The 12,636-nt window shown below is 44.8% G+C and overlaps 1 protein-coding gene and 1 pseudogene across 2 annotated transcripts in view; one reads left to right on the plus strand and one right to left on the minus strand.

The window, feature by feature from the left end:
* The window catches only part of LHFPL4 (lipoma HMGIC fusion partner-like 4), a 51,778-nt gene that overhangs the window by 6,678 nt on the left and 32,464 nt on the right, over positions 1–12,636 (plus strand). The window lies entirely within an intron of this gene.
* On the minus strand, positions 5,606–9,079 carry LOC105552825 (annotated as a pseudogene). The gene is made up of 2 exons (XR_001008078.1): positions 9,022–9,079; positions 5,606–6,170 (listed from the first exon to the last, which is right to left on the minus strand). The product of XR_001008078.1 is annotated as a 40S ribosomal protein S18-like (transcript).

The raw sequence follows: 12,636 nt of genomic DNA on the forward strand, positions 1-12,636 counted from the left end.
CTCCCAGGTTCAAGTGATTCTTCTGCCTCAGCCTACTGAGTAGCTGGGATTACAGGCACATGCCACCACACCTGGCTAATTTTTTGTATTTTCAGTAGAGACGGGGTTTCACCATGTTGGCCACAACATGTTAGGTCTCAAACTCCTGACGTCAAGTGATCCACTGGCCTCGGCCTCCCAAAGTGCTGGGATTACAGGCATGAGCCACTGCACCTGGCCCAGATGTGTGTTCTTAATTATCAGGGTCTCCGGACTAGGAACCTCAACCAGGAACTCCGATCACTGTGGCATCGAATATTCATCTACATTTCTTTCCATTTCTTTCTTTTCTTTTATTTGAAACTGTGCCTGGCTCTGTCACCCAGGCTGGGATGCAGTGGTGCAATCATGGCTCACTGTAACCTTGGGCTCCTGGGCTTAAGCAATCCTCCCACCTCAGCCCCCTCAGTAGCTAGAACTACAGGCACACACCACCATGCCTTGTTAATTATTTTATTTTATTATTTTTGAGACAGAGTCTCGCTCTGTTGTCCAGGCTGGAGTGCAGTGGCATGATCTTGGCTCACTGCAACCTCCACCTCCTGGGTTCAAGCAATTTCTAGCTAATTTTTGTATTTTTTAGTAGAGATGGGGTTTCACCATGTTGGCCAGGCTGGTCTTGAACTCCTGTGATCTTGAACTCCAGAGCACTCAAGTGATCTGCTCGCCTCAGCCTTTATTCTACCTTTTTTTTTTTAGATGGAGTCTCGCTCTGTCACCCAGGCTGGAGTGCAGTGGCCGGATCTCAGCTCACTGCAAGCTCCGCCTCCCGGATTTACTCCATTCTCTTGCCTCAGCCTCCCGAATAGCTGGGACTACAGGCGCCCTTCACCTCGCCTGGCTAGTTTTTTGTATTTTTTAGTAGAGACGGGGTTTCACCGTGTTAGCCAGGATGGTCTCGATCTCCTGACCTTGTGATACGCCCATCTCGGCCTCCCAAAGTGCTGGGATTACAGGCTTGAGCCATCGTGCCCGGCCTATTCTATTTTTTGTAGAGACAGGGTCTCACTATGTTTCCCAGACTATTCAACTCTTGGTCTCAAGTGATCCTCCCACCTCAGCCTCCCAAAGTGCTGGAATTACAGCCTGAGCCACCGCCCCCAGCACATTGCTCTGGGCCTTGTTTCAGATTTGATTTGGGATTTTATTCTTCCACTGTCTTTGTTGTATGTGCATGATATTGATAAACACATTGAGAGAATTTCTTTCCTCTTTCCCTCCTCCTCTCCCTCTTTCCTCTGTTCCTCTCTCATTTCTTTCTTTCTTCCTTCCTCTCTCTTTTTTTTTTTTTTTTTTGAGACAGAGTCTTGCTCTGTCTCCCAGGCTGGAGTGCAGTGGCCGGATCTCGGCTCACTACAACCTCCACCTCCCAGGTTCAAGTGATTCTCCTGCCTCAGCCTCCCGAGTAGCTGGGACTACAGGCGTCTGCCACCACTCCTGGCTAATTTTTGTATTTTTAGTAGAGACGGGGTTTCACCATATTGGCCAGGCTGGTCTCAAACTCCTGACTTTGTGATCTGCCCGCCTTGGCCTCCCAAAGTGCTGGGATTACAGGCTTGAGCCTCCGTGCCCGACCTCTCTCTCTCTTTTTAGTACTTTTGAGTTGCTGTTTTACCTTCTTTCCTCTCTTCTGTTCTCCTTTCCTTTCCTCCCTTTACTTTTGCCTCACTTCCCTCTCCCCGCTCCTCTTCTTTTCTTTCTCACATCAACCTTTACTGACAGTGTTGTGTGTGTGTCAGACACTGTGCTAGCCTCTAGAAATCCTGAGTAAGAATCCTTGCTCCCAGGGAGCTCATAGTCTGATGGGAGAGGCAGGAACAAAAACAGATCGTCACAATATGGTACAATACATGAAACGGGAGATTCATGCACAGGATATTCTGAGGGCAGGGAGGGGACTTCGAACACAGTTAAAGAGAGCCAGGGAAGTCTTCCCAAAAGGGTAACATTTGAGCTGAGTCTTAAAGGATGAGTAGGAAAGAGGAACAGGATGATCAAAGGCATGGAGGTGGGAATAGCTGCTGTGTCTGGGGACTCTAAGCAACTAGGCCAGGAAAGGTAAGAGTTGAGACTGGGGAAGTGGGCCAGAGCTGGACTGTAGAGACCTTCTAAGTCATGGTAAGGAGTTTAGGCTTTATTTGGGTGTTTTTTTTTTTTTTTTTTTTGCTTGTTTTGAGACACAGTCTCACTCTATGGCCCGGTCTGGAGTGCAGTGGTGTGATCTCGTCTCACTGCAACCTCTACCTCCCGGGTTCAACCTCTGTCTCCTGCTTCAGCCTCCCAAGTAGCTGGGACTATAGATGCCCACCACCATGCCTAGCTAATTTTTGTATTTTTAGTAGAGACAGGGTTTCACCGTGTTGGCCAGGCTGGTCTTGAACTCCTGACCTTGGGTAATCCACCTACCTTGGTCTCCCAAAGCACTGGGATTACAGGCATGAGCCACCATGCCTGAACCTAGACTTTTATTTGTAGACAGCAGTTCATTGTTGAAGGGTTTTACAAAAATTTTTATTTTAATTATTTCCAGACTTTTGACTTTTTGGAAAAGTAATACAAGTACACAAGACAAAATTTGGAAAGTAAAAAGGGTACACAGGCAGACATAAGTCTCCTTTCCATCCTCACTCCCACTTGTTTCTCTCAGAGACAACCCCCATTACCAGTTTCTTGAGTACCCTTTCCAAGAAATTTCTTAAATATACAAGCAAATGCAAATAGTGTTTTTACATAATTAGTGTATTATTTATCTATAGCTGTATAACAAATTACCCCAAGCTGGGCACACGGGCGCTCATCTGTAATCCTGGCACTTTGGGAGGCTAAGGTGGGCTGATCACTTGAGACCAGGAGTTTGAGACCAGCCTGGGCAACATGGTGAAACTCCATCTCTACAAAAACTAGCTAGGCATGGTGGCACACGCCTGTAATCCCAGCTACTCAGTAGGCTGAGATGGGAGCATCACCTGAGCCCAGAAAGGTCAAGGCTGCATTGAGCTGTGACTGTGCCACTGCACTCCAGCCTGGGTGATAGAGTGAGATGTTCCCTAAAACAAAAAACAAAAAAACCCAAAAACAAAAACAAACAAATCACCTCAAAATGTAGTCGCCTGAATCAACAAGCATTTATGATCTTTGTTTCTATAAAGTCACAGTACTTTGGGAGCAGCTTAGATGGGCAGGTAGCTGTGACTCAGGGTCTCTGATGATGTTGCATCCAAGACCTCAGCTGGGGCTACAGTTATCCTAAGGATAACTGGGTTAGAGGACCCACTTTTAAGTTCATTCATGTGGGTGCTGGCAGGAGATCTGAGAATGAGTGCTCCGAGAGAGAAAAAGGAAGAAGCCACACTGCCCACCCCCTTTTTGTGGTATCAATTGTATTGAGATATAATTCGTATGTCATATAATTCACCCATATCAAGTGAACTGTTACATGGTTTTTAGTACATTCACGGAGTTATGCAACCATGACCACAACCAGTTTTAGGATATTTTTCATTACCTCAAGAAGAAACCTTATATACTTTAGCTATCATCCCTTAACCCCTGACCCCCCATTTTCCTCAGCCCTAAGCAACCAGTAATTTACTTTCTGTCTCTATGTATTAGCTTATTCTAGACACTTCATATAAATGGGGTCATATAACATGTGACTTTTTTTTTTTTTTTTTTTGAGATAGGGCCTTGCTCTGTTACCCAGGCTAGAGTATAGTGTTGCACTCATAGCTCACTGCAGCCTCAATCTCTTGGGCTCAAGCAATCCTTCCACCTCAGCCTCTCAAGTAACTGGGACTACTGGCATGTGTCACCATGCCTGGCTAATTTTTTAAATTTTTAGTAGAAACAAGGTCTCTCTGTGTTGCCCAGGCTGGTCTTGAACTCTTGAACTCAAGCAATTCTTCTGCCTCGATCTCCCAAAGCCACCACACCAGGGTACTATATAGTCTTTTGTGACTGACTTTTTTCACTTAGTATAGCACTTTCAAGGTTCATTCATGTTAGAGCACATATCAATATTTTATTTCTTTTTATGGCTGAATAATATCCCCTTGAATGGACATACTATGTTTTGTTTATCCGTTCATCAGCTGATGGACATTTGGGTTGTTCCACCTTTTGGCTATTATGAAGAATGCTATAAACATTTGTATACAAGTTTTTTTTTTTTTTCTTTTTGAGACAGAGTATCGCTCTGTTGCCCAGGCTGAAGAGCAGTGGTGCGATCTTAGCTCACTGCAACCTGCACCACCTGAGTTCAAGTGATTCTTGTGCCTTAGCCTCCCAAGTAGCTGGGATTACAGGCACACGCCACCACGCTTGGCTGATTTTTGCAGTTTTAGTAGAGATGGGGTTTCACCATGTTGGCCAGGCTGGTCTCGATCTCTCGACCTCAGGTGATCCTCCCACCTTGGCCTCCCAAAGTGCTGGGATTACCGGCATGAGCCACCATGCCTGGCCTTGTGTATAAGTTTCTAGGTAGATACATGCCTTCATTTCTCTTGGGTACATACCTAGAAGTAGAATTGCCTGGACAAATGGGAACTCTGTATTTAAAATTTTGAGAAACTGACAGATTTTCCCAAAGTGGCTTGCCAAATCCAAGATCACAAAGATTTACCCCTATGTTTTCTTCTAAAGGTTTTGTAGTTTTGGCTCTTACATTTAGGTCTTTGATCTACCTTTTTTTTTTTTCTTTGAGGCGAAGTTTTGCTCTGTCACCCAGGTTGGAGTGCAGTGGTGCAATCTCAACTCACTGCAACCTCTGCCCTCCAGGTTCAAGCGATTCTCTTGCCTCAGCCTCCCTATTAGCTGGGATTACAGGCACATGCCACCACACCTGGCTAATTTCTGTATTATTAGTAGAGACAGGTTTTCATCATGTTGGCCAGGCTGGTCTCAAACTCCTGACCTCAGGTGATCCACCTGCCTTGGCCTCCCAAATTGCTGGGATTACAGGCGTGAGCCACACTGCCTGGCCTTTGATCCACTTTGAGTTAATTTTTGTATATAGTGTGAGATACGGGGTCCAACATCATTCTTTTGCATGTGGCTATTCAGTTTCCTAGCACCAAGATTGTTCTTTTTCTGTTGAATTGTTCTGGTATCCTTGTCAAATGTTAATTGACCATAGATACATAGATTGCTTTCTAGACTCTCAATTCTATTCAATTGATCTGTATATCTATATATCTATCCTTATGCCAGAACAGACTGTCTTTTAAAAAATTTTATTTTACCGGGCACAGTCTTGATTACTGTCACTTTCTAGTCAGTTTGAAATCAGAAAGTGTGAGTCCTCCAACTTCGTTCTTCATTTTCAAGGTTGTTCTGGTTATCACACTGCCTTTTATGTCCTGATAGCAGACATCACACACCATCACTTCTGCCACACTCTATTACAAGAAATAAGTTCCTAAATCCAGCCCACATTCTAGAGGAGGAGAATTAGGATCCTTCTCTTGAAGGGAGGAATGTCAAAGAATTTGTGGACATATTTTCAAGCCACTGCTAATGGTAATACACTAAACACTTGGTTCTGTGGCTTGCTTTTTTTTTTTTTTTTTATATAAACTATTTATTAACAGACAAGGCCTACAGACTTATTTCTTCTTGGACACACCACGATGCGGCCACGGCGGCCAGTGGTCTTGGTGTGCTGGCCTCGGACACGAAGGCCCCAGAAGTGGCGCAGCCCTCTATGGGCCCGAATCTTCTTCAGTCGCTCCAGGTCTTCACGGAGCTTGTTGTCCAGACCATTGGCTAGGACCTGGCTATATTTTCCATCCTTTACATCCTTCTGTCTGTTCAAGAACCAGTCTGGGATCTTGTACTGGCGTGGATTCTGCATAATGGTGATCACACGTTCCACCTCATCCTCAGTGAGTTCTCCCGCCCTCTTGCTGAGGTCAATGTCTGCTTTCCTCAACACCACATGAGCATATCTTCGGCCCACACCCTTAATGGCAGTGATGGCAAAGGCTATTTTCTGCCGCCCATCGATGTTGGTGTTGAGTACTCGCAAAATATGCTGAACTTTTCAGGGATCACTAGAGACGTGGCGGCAGCACAAGTGGCCGCGTGTAGGCCTCCTGTGGAAGCGTGGGTTGCTTTTTTACTCAACAATACATCTTGGAGATAGTTCTATATCAGTGTATAAAGAGCCACCTTTTTCTTAACAACTGCATAATAAACTTTTCTATAGATGCATCATAATTTAATTAATATTTATTTACAATATTTTGCTATAATGCTTCAGTGAATAATGTTATATGTAAATTATAATATCTAATACATATGTAAGTATAAGGATAAAGCCCTAGAAGGGGAATTGCTGGATTAAGTGGTATATACATTTACAATTTCACAGACCTATCAACAGTGTCCTTCACAGAGGTTGCACAAAGTCACACTCCCATAAGCAATGTATGATCGTACCTGTTTCTCCATGTCTTTGCCAACTGAGTGTGTTATCAAATATTTCATTTTTTCCACCCTGATAGAAAACATTCTCTTATTGTTGTAATTTGCCTTTCTATTATTATGAATGAGATTGAATACCTCTTTTATATATGTAATTGTTATATATATGTATATTTTTTTAACTGTCATTTCTTAAATTTTGAAAATCAATGTAATGGCATTTTTCCACTTTGATTTGTAAGAGCTCTTTATATACTAAGAAAGGTAGCCTTCTGTGTGTGAGATGAGTTACAAATATTGCTTCTCAGTTTATCTTTTGACTTTGTCTATGGATTTTTCCCCCATGGGGAAATTGTTTTCTTTTTACTATAAGCAAATCATCAATTCCCTCTTTTATGGTTGCTGGGTTTAGTGTTATACCTAGAAAGGCTCTGAAGTGTTTCAAGTCTGAGGGGAACATGATTGGATCTGGTTGCTGGTGAAGAGGATGGATTGGAGGTATCAGGAGGATAAGGGTTGAACTATTCTTTTTTTATTTTTTTCGAGATGAAGTCTCACTCTATTGCCCAGGCTGGAGTGCAGTGGCGCAATCTCGGCTCCCTGCAACCTCCACCTCCTGGGTTCAAACAATTCTTCTGCTTTAGCCTCCCAAGTAGCTGGGACTACAGGTGCCCACCACCACACCCAGCTAATTTTCATATTTTTTAGTCAAGATGGGGTTTTGCCATGTTGGCCAGGCTGGTCTGGAATTCCTGACCTCAAGTGATCCACCCGCCTCAGCCTCCTAAAGTGCTAGATTACAGGTGTGAGCCACCACGCCCGGCCCCAGAGGAGTTTAATGCATTATGAGTGCCCTGGATCAGTAATCTGTACCTGGCACATAGGTGCTTAATTAATGTCTGTTGAATGAATGAATGAATGATGATATCTGATTTAAGTCTCAGCTCTGCCACCCATTCCTTTGGAGGCAGCACAGTTTAGTGGTCAGAAAACCTGAATTTGGGCTGGGTGTGGTGGCTCATATCTATAATCCCAGCACTTTAAGAGGCCGAGGTGGGCAGGTCACCTGAGGTCAGGAGTTCGAGACCAGCCTGGCCAACATGGTGAAATCCTATGTCTACTAAAAATACAAAAATTAGTTGGGCATGGTGGCATATGCCTGTAATCCCAGCTACTCAGGAGGCTGAGGCAGGAGAATCGCTTGAACTGGGAAGGAGGAGGTTGCAGTGAGCCAAGATTGTGCCATTGCACTCCAGCCTGAGTGACAGAGCAAGACTCCATTAAAAAAAAAAAAAAAAGAAAGAAAACCTGAATTTAAATTCTGACTGTGGTGTTACCAACTAAGTGTTCTCAGGAATATTACCTGATTTCTGAGTCTCAGTTTACTCACCTGTAAAATGGAGACAATAATAATAACTGCCTCGTGGCGCTGTTGAAGGATTGATTGTGAATTTGTGTGCACACCACGGCAGAAACAAAACATTTATTAATTTTAGCGATTCTTATTTGTTGTTGTGTGACCAGAATCAAATCACTTTGGCTTCAACTTTCCAATATTCCATGGCCTGTGCTAGAACAAGGGAGAAAGGGTTGAAAAGTGGGAACAGTTGGGAGAGGAGCCTGGAGAAGTAGTTAGAGCTGGCTTATGGAGGGCCTTGACCGTGGCTTTGGAGTTCAGGTCTTATTCCTAGATGATGAACAATCACTTTCAGGCATGGGAATGACCAGGGTCAGATGTAGGTTTAAAAGGATGACTTGGGAGGCTGCTATGGAGAATGGACCAGTTGGAGGCTCGATGGAAGCAGGGAGCCCGGGAAGAAGGCGGTCCAGGTGAGAGATGCCAAGGATGGTGGAGGGAGAGGAGGAGAAAGATTGGAGACCTATTTAGAAGACCAATGGGTGTGCTGGGTTTGAGGACAAGGCAGTTCTTACGATGACTCCAAGTTTCTTACGGATAATTGGGTCTGTGGAGTGACATTCACAAAGGACATAGGATGAAGAACAGACCTGGGGTGGAGGAAGAGAAGGTCTGTTTGGGAAACACTGATTTTGAGGTTCTTATGGGATATGCAAGAGGAAAGGTCCAATGAGTGTTACTGCAGTCTGGGGATGAGGAGAAGGTCTCAGCTGTGGATGGAGATTTGAGGCATCATCGTATGAATCTGAGCATAGACAAAATTGCCCAAGGAGAATGTATGGAGGGAGAAGAGACAGCCTAGGGAACAGCAACCTTAAGGAGCAGGTGGAGGAGGAGGAGTCAGAAAAACCAACTGCGAGACAGGAGTCAGAGCAGGAGGAGGCAAATTAGCAACTGAGGGCCTGAGGAAGATAGGCTCGAGGAAGGCCACATGTCTGCAGGAGAAGGTGGACTTGGAAGGGATGGGGAGAGCAGCGGGAGGGTTTTCACCAAATCCTAGAGGTGTATGTGGCAGAGCCAGCCTAGGACAATAGGGTGACCCCGAGGAGGGACAGATGCCAAGGTTATTAACAGGCTGTGGACTCCGTGCAGGCTGGGCCTAGGGTGGCAGATGAGAGTAAATGCTGTTACCAAATAATTACCGCACAAAGTGATGGGGGTTCCATCTCTCCACAAGTCATCTGTGATGCCAGATGCCATTATTTGTGTTCCCAACAGTGCCCCCGTCCAAAACTGTGAGCCCCTCAAGGTCTGGAACCATGAGTTGAGACTGAATGACTTAGAGGAAGAGTGTCCCAGGGAGAAGGGGTGAATTTGACACGTTTTCAGGGACAGAAAGGATGGCAGTGCAGCCAGAGTGCAAGCGAGAGGCTGAATGGCACCAGAGGAAATGGAGGGAGGCTGGGGCCTGGAAGCCACTGTCAGCTGTTGTCAGGAATTTACTCTGAATGCCATGGAGAGAGAGAGTTAAGTAGGGGAGCTAGTTTCTTTCTTCTCTTTGAGACAGGGTCTTGCTCTGTTGCCCAGGCTGCAGTACAGTGGCACGATCATAGCTCACTGTAACCTCAAATTCCTGGGCTCAAGTGATCCTCGCATCTCAGCCTTCTGAGTAGCTGGGATTACAGGCTCACACTACCACACCTGGCTAACTTTTTTTTTTTTTTTTTGAGGCGGAGTCTGGCTCTGCCGCCCAGGTTGGAATGCAGGGGCGTGATCTCGGCTCACTGCAAGCTCCGCCTCCCAGGTTCACGCCATTCTCCTGCCTCAGCCTCCTGCTAAATTTTATTTTACAGATGGGGTCTCATTATGTTGCCCAGGCTGATCTCAAATTCCTGGCCTCAAGCAATCCTCTCATTTCATTCTTCCAAAGTGCTGGGATTACAGGCATGAGCCACTGTGCTTGGCCATGATACCATTTGTTTTTGAATGTTCATTCTGGATGCTGAATGGGGAACAGGTGACGGTGGGGCAAGGGTAGAAGCAGAGAAACTAGTGTGAAGGTGACTGTGGTGATCAGGGAAGAAGGTCATGGATCTTGGAGCCAGGTGGTAGCTGGCAGTGGAAATGGAGAGAAGGGGTCTGGTGCTGGACATTTTTTGGAGGTTGAGCCAGTCAGCCTTGCAAATGGATTGGGTGTGGGAGGTGAGGGAAAGGGAGGATCTAGGATACCTCCCAGGCTGGCCTCAGCATCTAGGTTGTTGGATGGGACAGGAGTCACCTCATAGGAGCTGATAGGGGCATTAAGATTGGGCTTGGATGGCTCAGATTTTAAAAGGAGAAGCTCGGTCTCCCTTGTAAGATAAGCCCCTGGCCCTGGATGGGCAGGAACAGAGCCGGGTGCTCAGACCTGGTAGGGAGGGCCTGTGGACAGGCATCTCCAACCCACCTCCTGAACTTCCTTCTCCTAGGGGATCTCCCTGTGAGACAACTGTTACCACGGGCCCCTTGTGTCCTGGGGAAGCCATTCCCTTTGAAAGCTGTGGCCCCCCTGGCCAGACCTGGTGGCTCACGCCTGTAATCCCAGCACTTTGGGTGAGGTGGGCGGATCACCTGAAGTCAGGAGTTCAAGACCAGCCTGGGCAACGTGGTGAAACACCCTCTCTAAAAAAATACAAAAATTAGCTGAGTGTGGTGGCGTGTGGCTGTAGTCCCAGCTACTCAGGAAGCTGAGGCAGGAGAATCGCTTGAACCTGGTAGGCAGAGGTTGCAGTGAGCCAAGATCACGCCACTGCACTCTAGCCTGGGCGATAAGAGTGAGACTCTATCTCAAAAAAATAATAATAATAAAAATAAAAATAAATGAAAGCAAGCAAGCAAGCAAGTTGTGGCCCCAGTATGGACAGAAATCATTCACTGGACTCCCCTCAGTCCCAAACCCAGCCAGGTCCTTCTGGAAAAACCTTCCTAAATTGAAGGAGAGACTGTCAGAGGACACAAGCAGCTGGCTGTGTATTTTGTGCTACACTGATTCTTTGTATATCTCACCTTTTCTAAGAGTTTTATTGCTTTTAAAAAATTATAATTGTTCTTTGTGGAAAAATTGGAGAATATATTTTGAGCAGAATTACACCCATAGTCTTACTCTCTCAGCAATAGTCATTCTTAACTGCATGGTCTATGCTCGTAACAGTATAGAGTGCTGGTTAGAAGCAGGCTGTCTGGGTCCAAATCCTGCAACTTTGTGTGACCCTGGATAACTTGGATAACCTCAAACCTCTTGCACCTCAGTGTCCTCATCTGTAAAAAGAAGATAATAACAGTAGCTATGCCATAGAGTTGTAGGGATTAAATGAACTAGCATGTGTAAAGTACTTATAGTGCCTGGCATGGTAAATTCTATATAATTATTTGCTGTCACTGTGTGAACATTTTTCCCAAAAAGAAATTACGTTATGTGTTATTTTAAAAAGTCTTTTGAGACCTAACACATCATGAGTATTTCTTATATATGATTAAACCTTCCTCAATATACTTTTAGTAGCTGAGTAACACTCTGTGATATGAAAGAGCTGTATTCCCGTATCGATATAGTAGGGGTTTTTGTCTTTCCTCCCTTCCTTCATTATTTCTCCTCCCCTTGCTCTTATACCCTTCCTCCTCCTCTTTTTCTTCTTCCCCTCGCTCTTCCTCTTTTATAAACAGCAATGTGATGAACATCCTCATAGTTAAATCTTAGAGGACATCTGTGAACATTTTCTTATGATAAATTCCTGGAAATTGCCAAGCTCAGTCAAAAGGGGTTTAAAGGTTTCATTTTTCTGTTTTTGAGATTAATCCATGATTTCTATAAGTTAAATTTGACCTCTGCATTGCCTGTCTTTGCTGCTTTAATGATTTCATTCCAAGTGAACGAAAATCTCTGGCAATAGTCATTTACTAGCAGTCAACCTCCACCCACTTTATGGTTTCTGTCAGTAATTTATTTACCTGGCTTCAAATTCAACAGGTTATCAGAGAAACATCTCCTCCAGCTACCCAATGCCCCTCTTTAGAAGGAGCCAGGGTTGTCAGTGTCTTATAAATACGTCTGAAAATATTTTATGTACCTGCAAGAAAATACACCCCCACATACATATGATTTCCCGCCTCTATTGCAATGGGAACGTTGTGCAGTATTTGTTATTGTGAGCCTTGCCTTTCTTTCAGCAGGGTATCCGGACATCATTCCACATCAGCACATAAGGAGCTTCCTCATTCTCTTTAATGACTGATTGTATTATTGAATGCTACTACAAAGGGGCACTATACCTAATCAGTTACCTATTGGTGGGCATTTAAGTTATTTCCAATGTTTATTTCTTACACATCATGGTTTGCATCCCTTTTTTTTTTTTTTAAGAAAAGTCTTGCTCTGTCACCCAGGCTGGAGTGCAATGGGACAATCTCAGCTCACTGTAACCTCTGCATCTCAGGTTCAAACGATTCTCCTGCCTCTCAAGTAGCTGAGACTACTGCATGGTGGCATGCACCGCCATGCCCAGCTAATTTTTTGGTATTTTTTGTAGAGACAGGGTTTGTCATGTTGCCCAGGTTGGTCTCAAACCCCTGGGCTCAAGCGATCCATCTGCCTCAGCCTCCCAGAGTGCTGGAATTACAGGTGTGAGCCTCTGTGCCCGACCCTATGCAACCTTTTTTTTTTTTTTAAAGTCATACATCTACAGCCCAAAGAAAATCACAAAGTGAACATGACTATGAAAAAAGCACCCAGGTCATAAACCTCATTCCTCCAAAGGTAATCCTGACCTTTTTTTTTTTTT

This window comes from Mandrillus leucophaeus, unplaced genomic scaffold, assembly GCF_000951045.1.
Source record: "Mandrillus leucophaeus isolate KB7577 unplaced genomic scaffold, Mleu.le_1.0 Scaffold576, whole genome shotgun sequence".
NCBI classification, from domain to species: Eukaryota; Metazoa; Chordata; class Mammalia; order Primates; family Cercopithecidae; genus Mandrillus; species Mandrillus leucophaeus.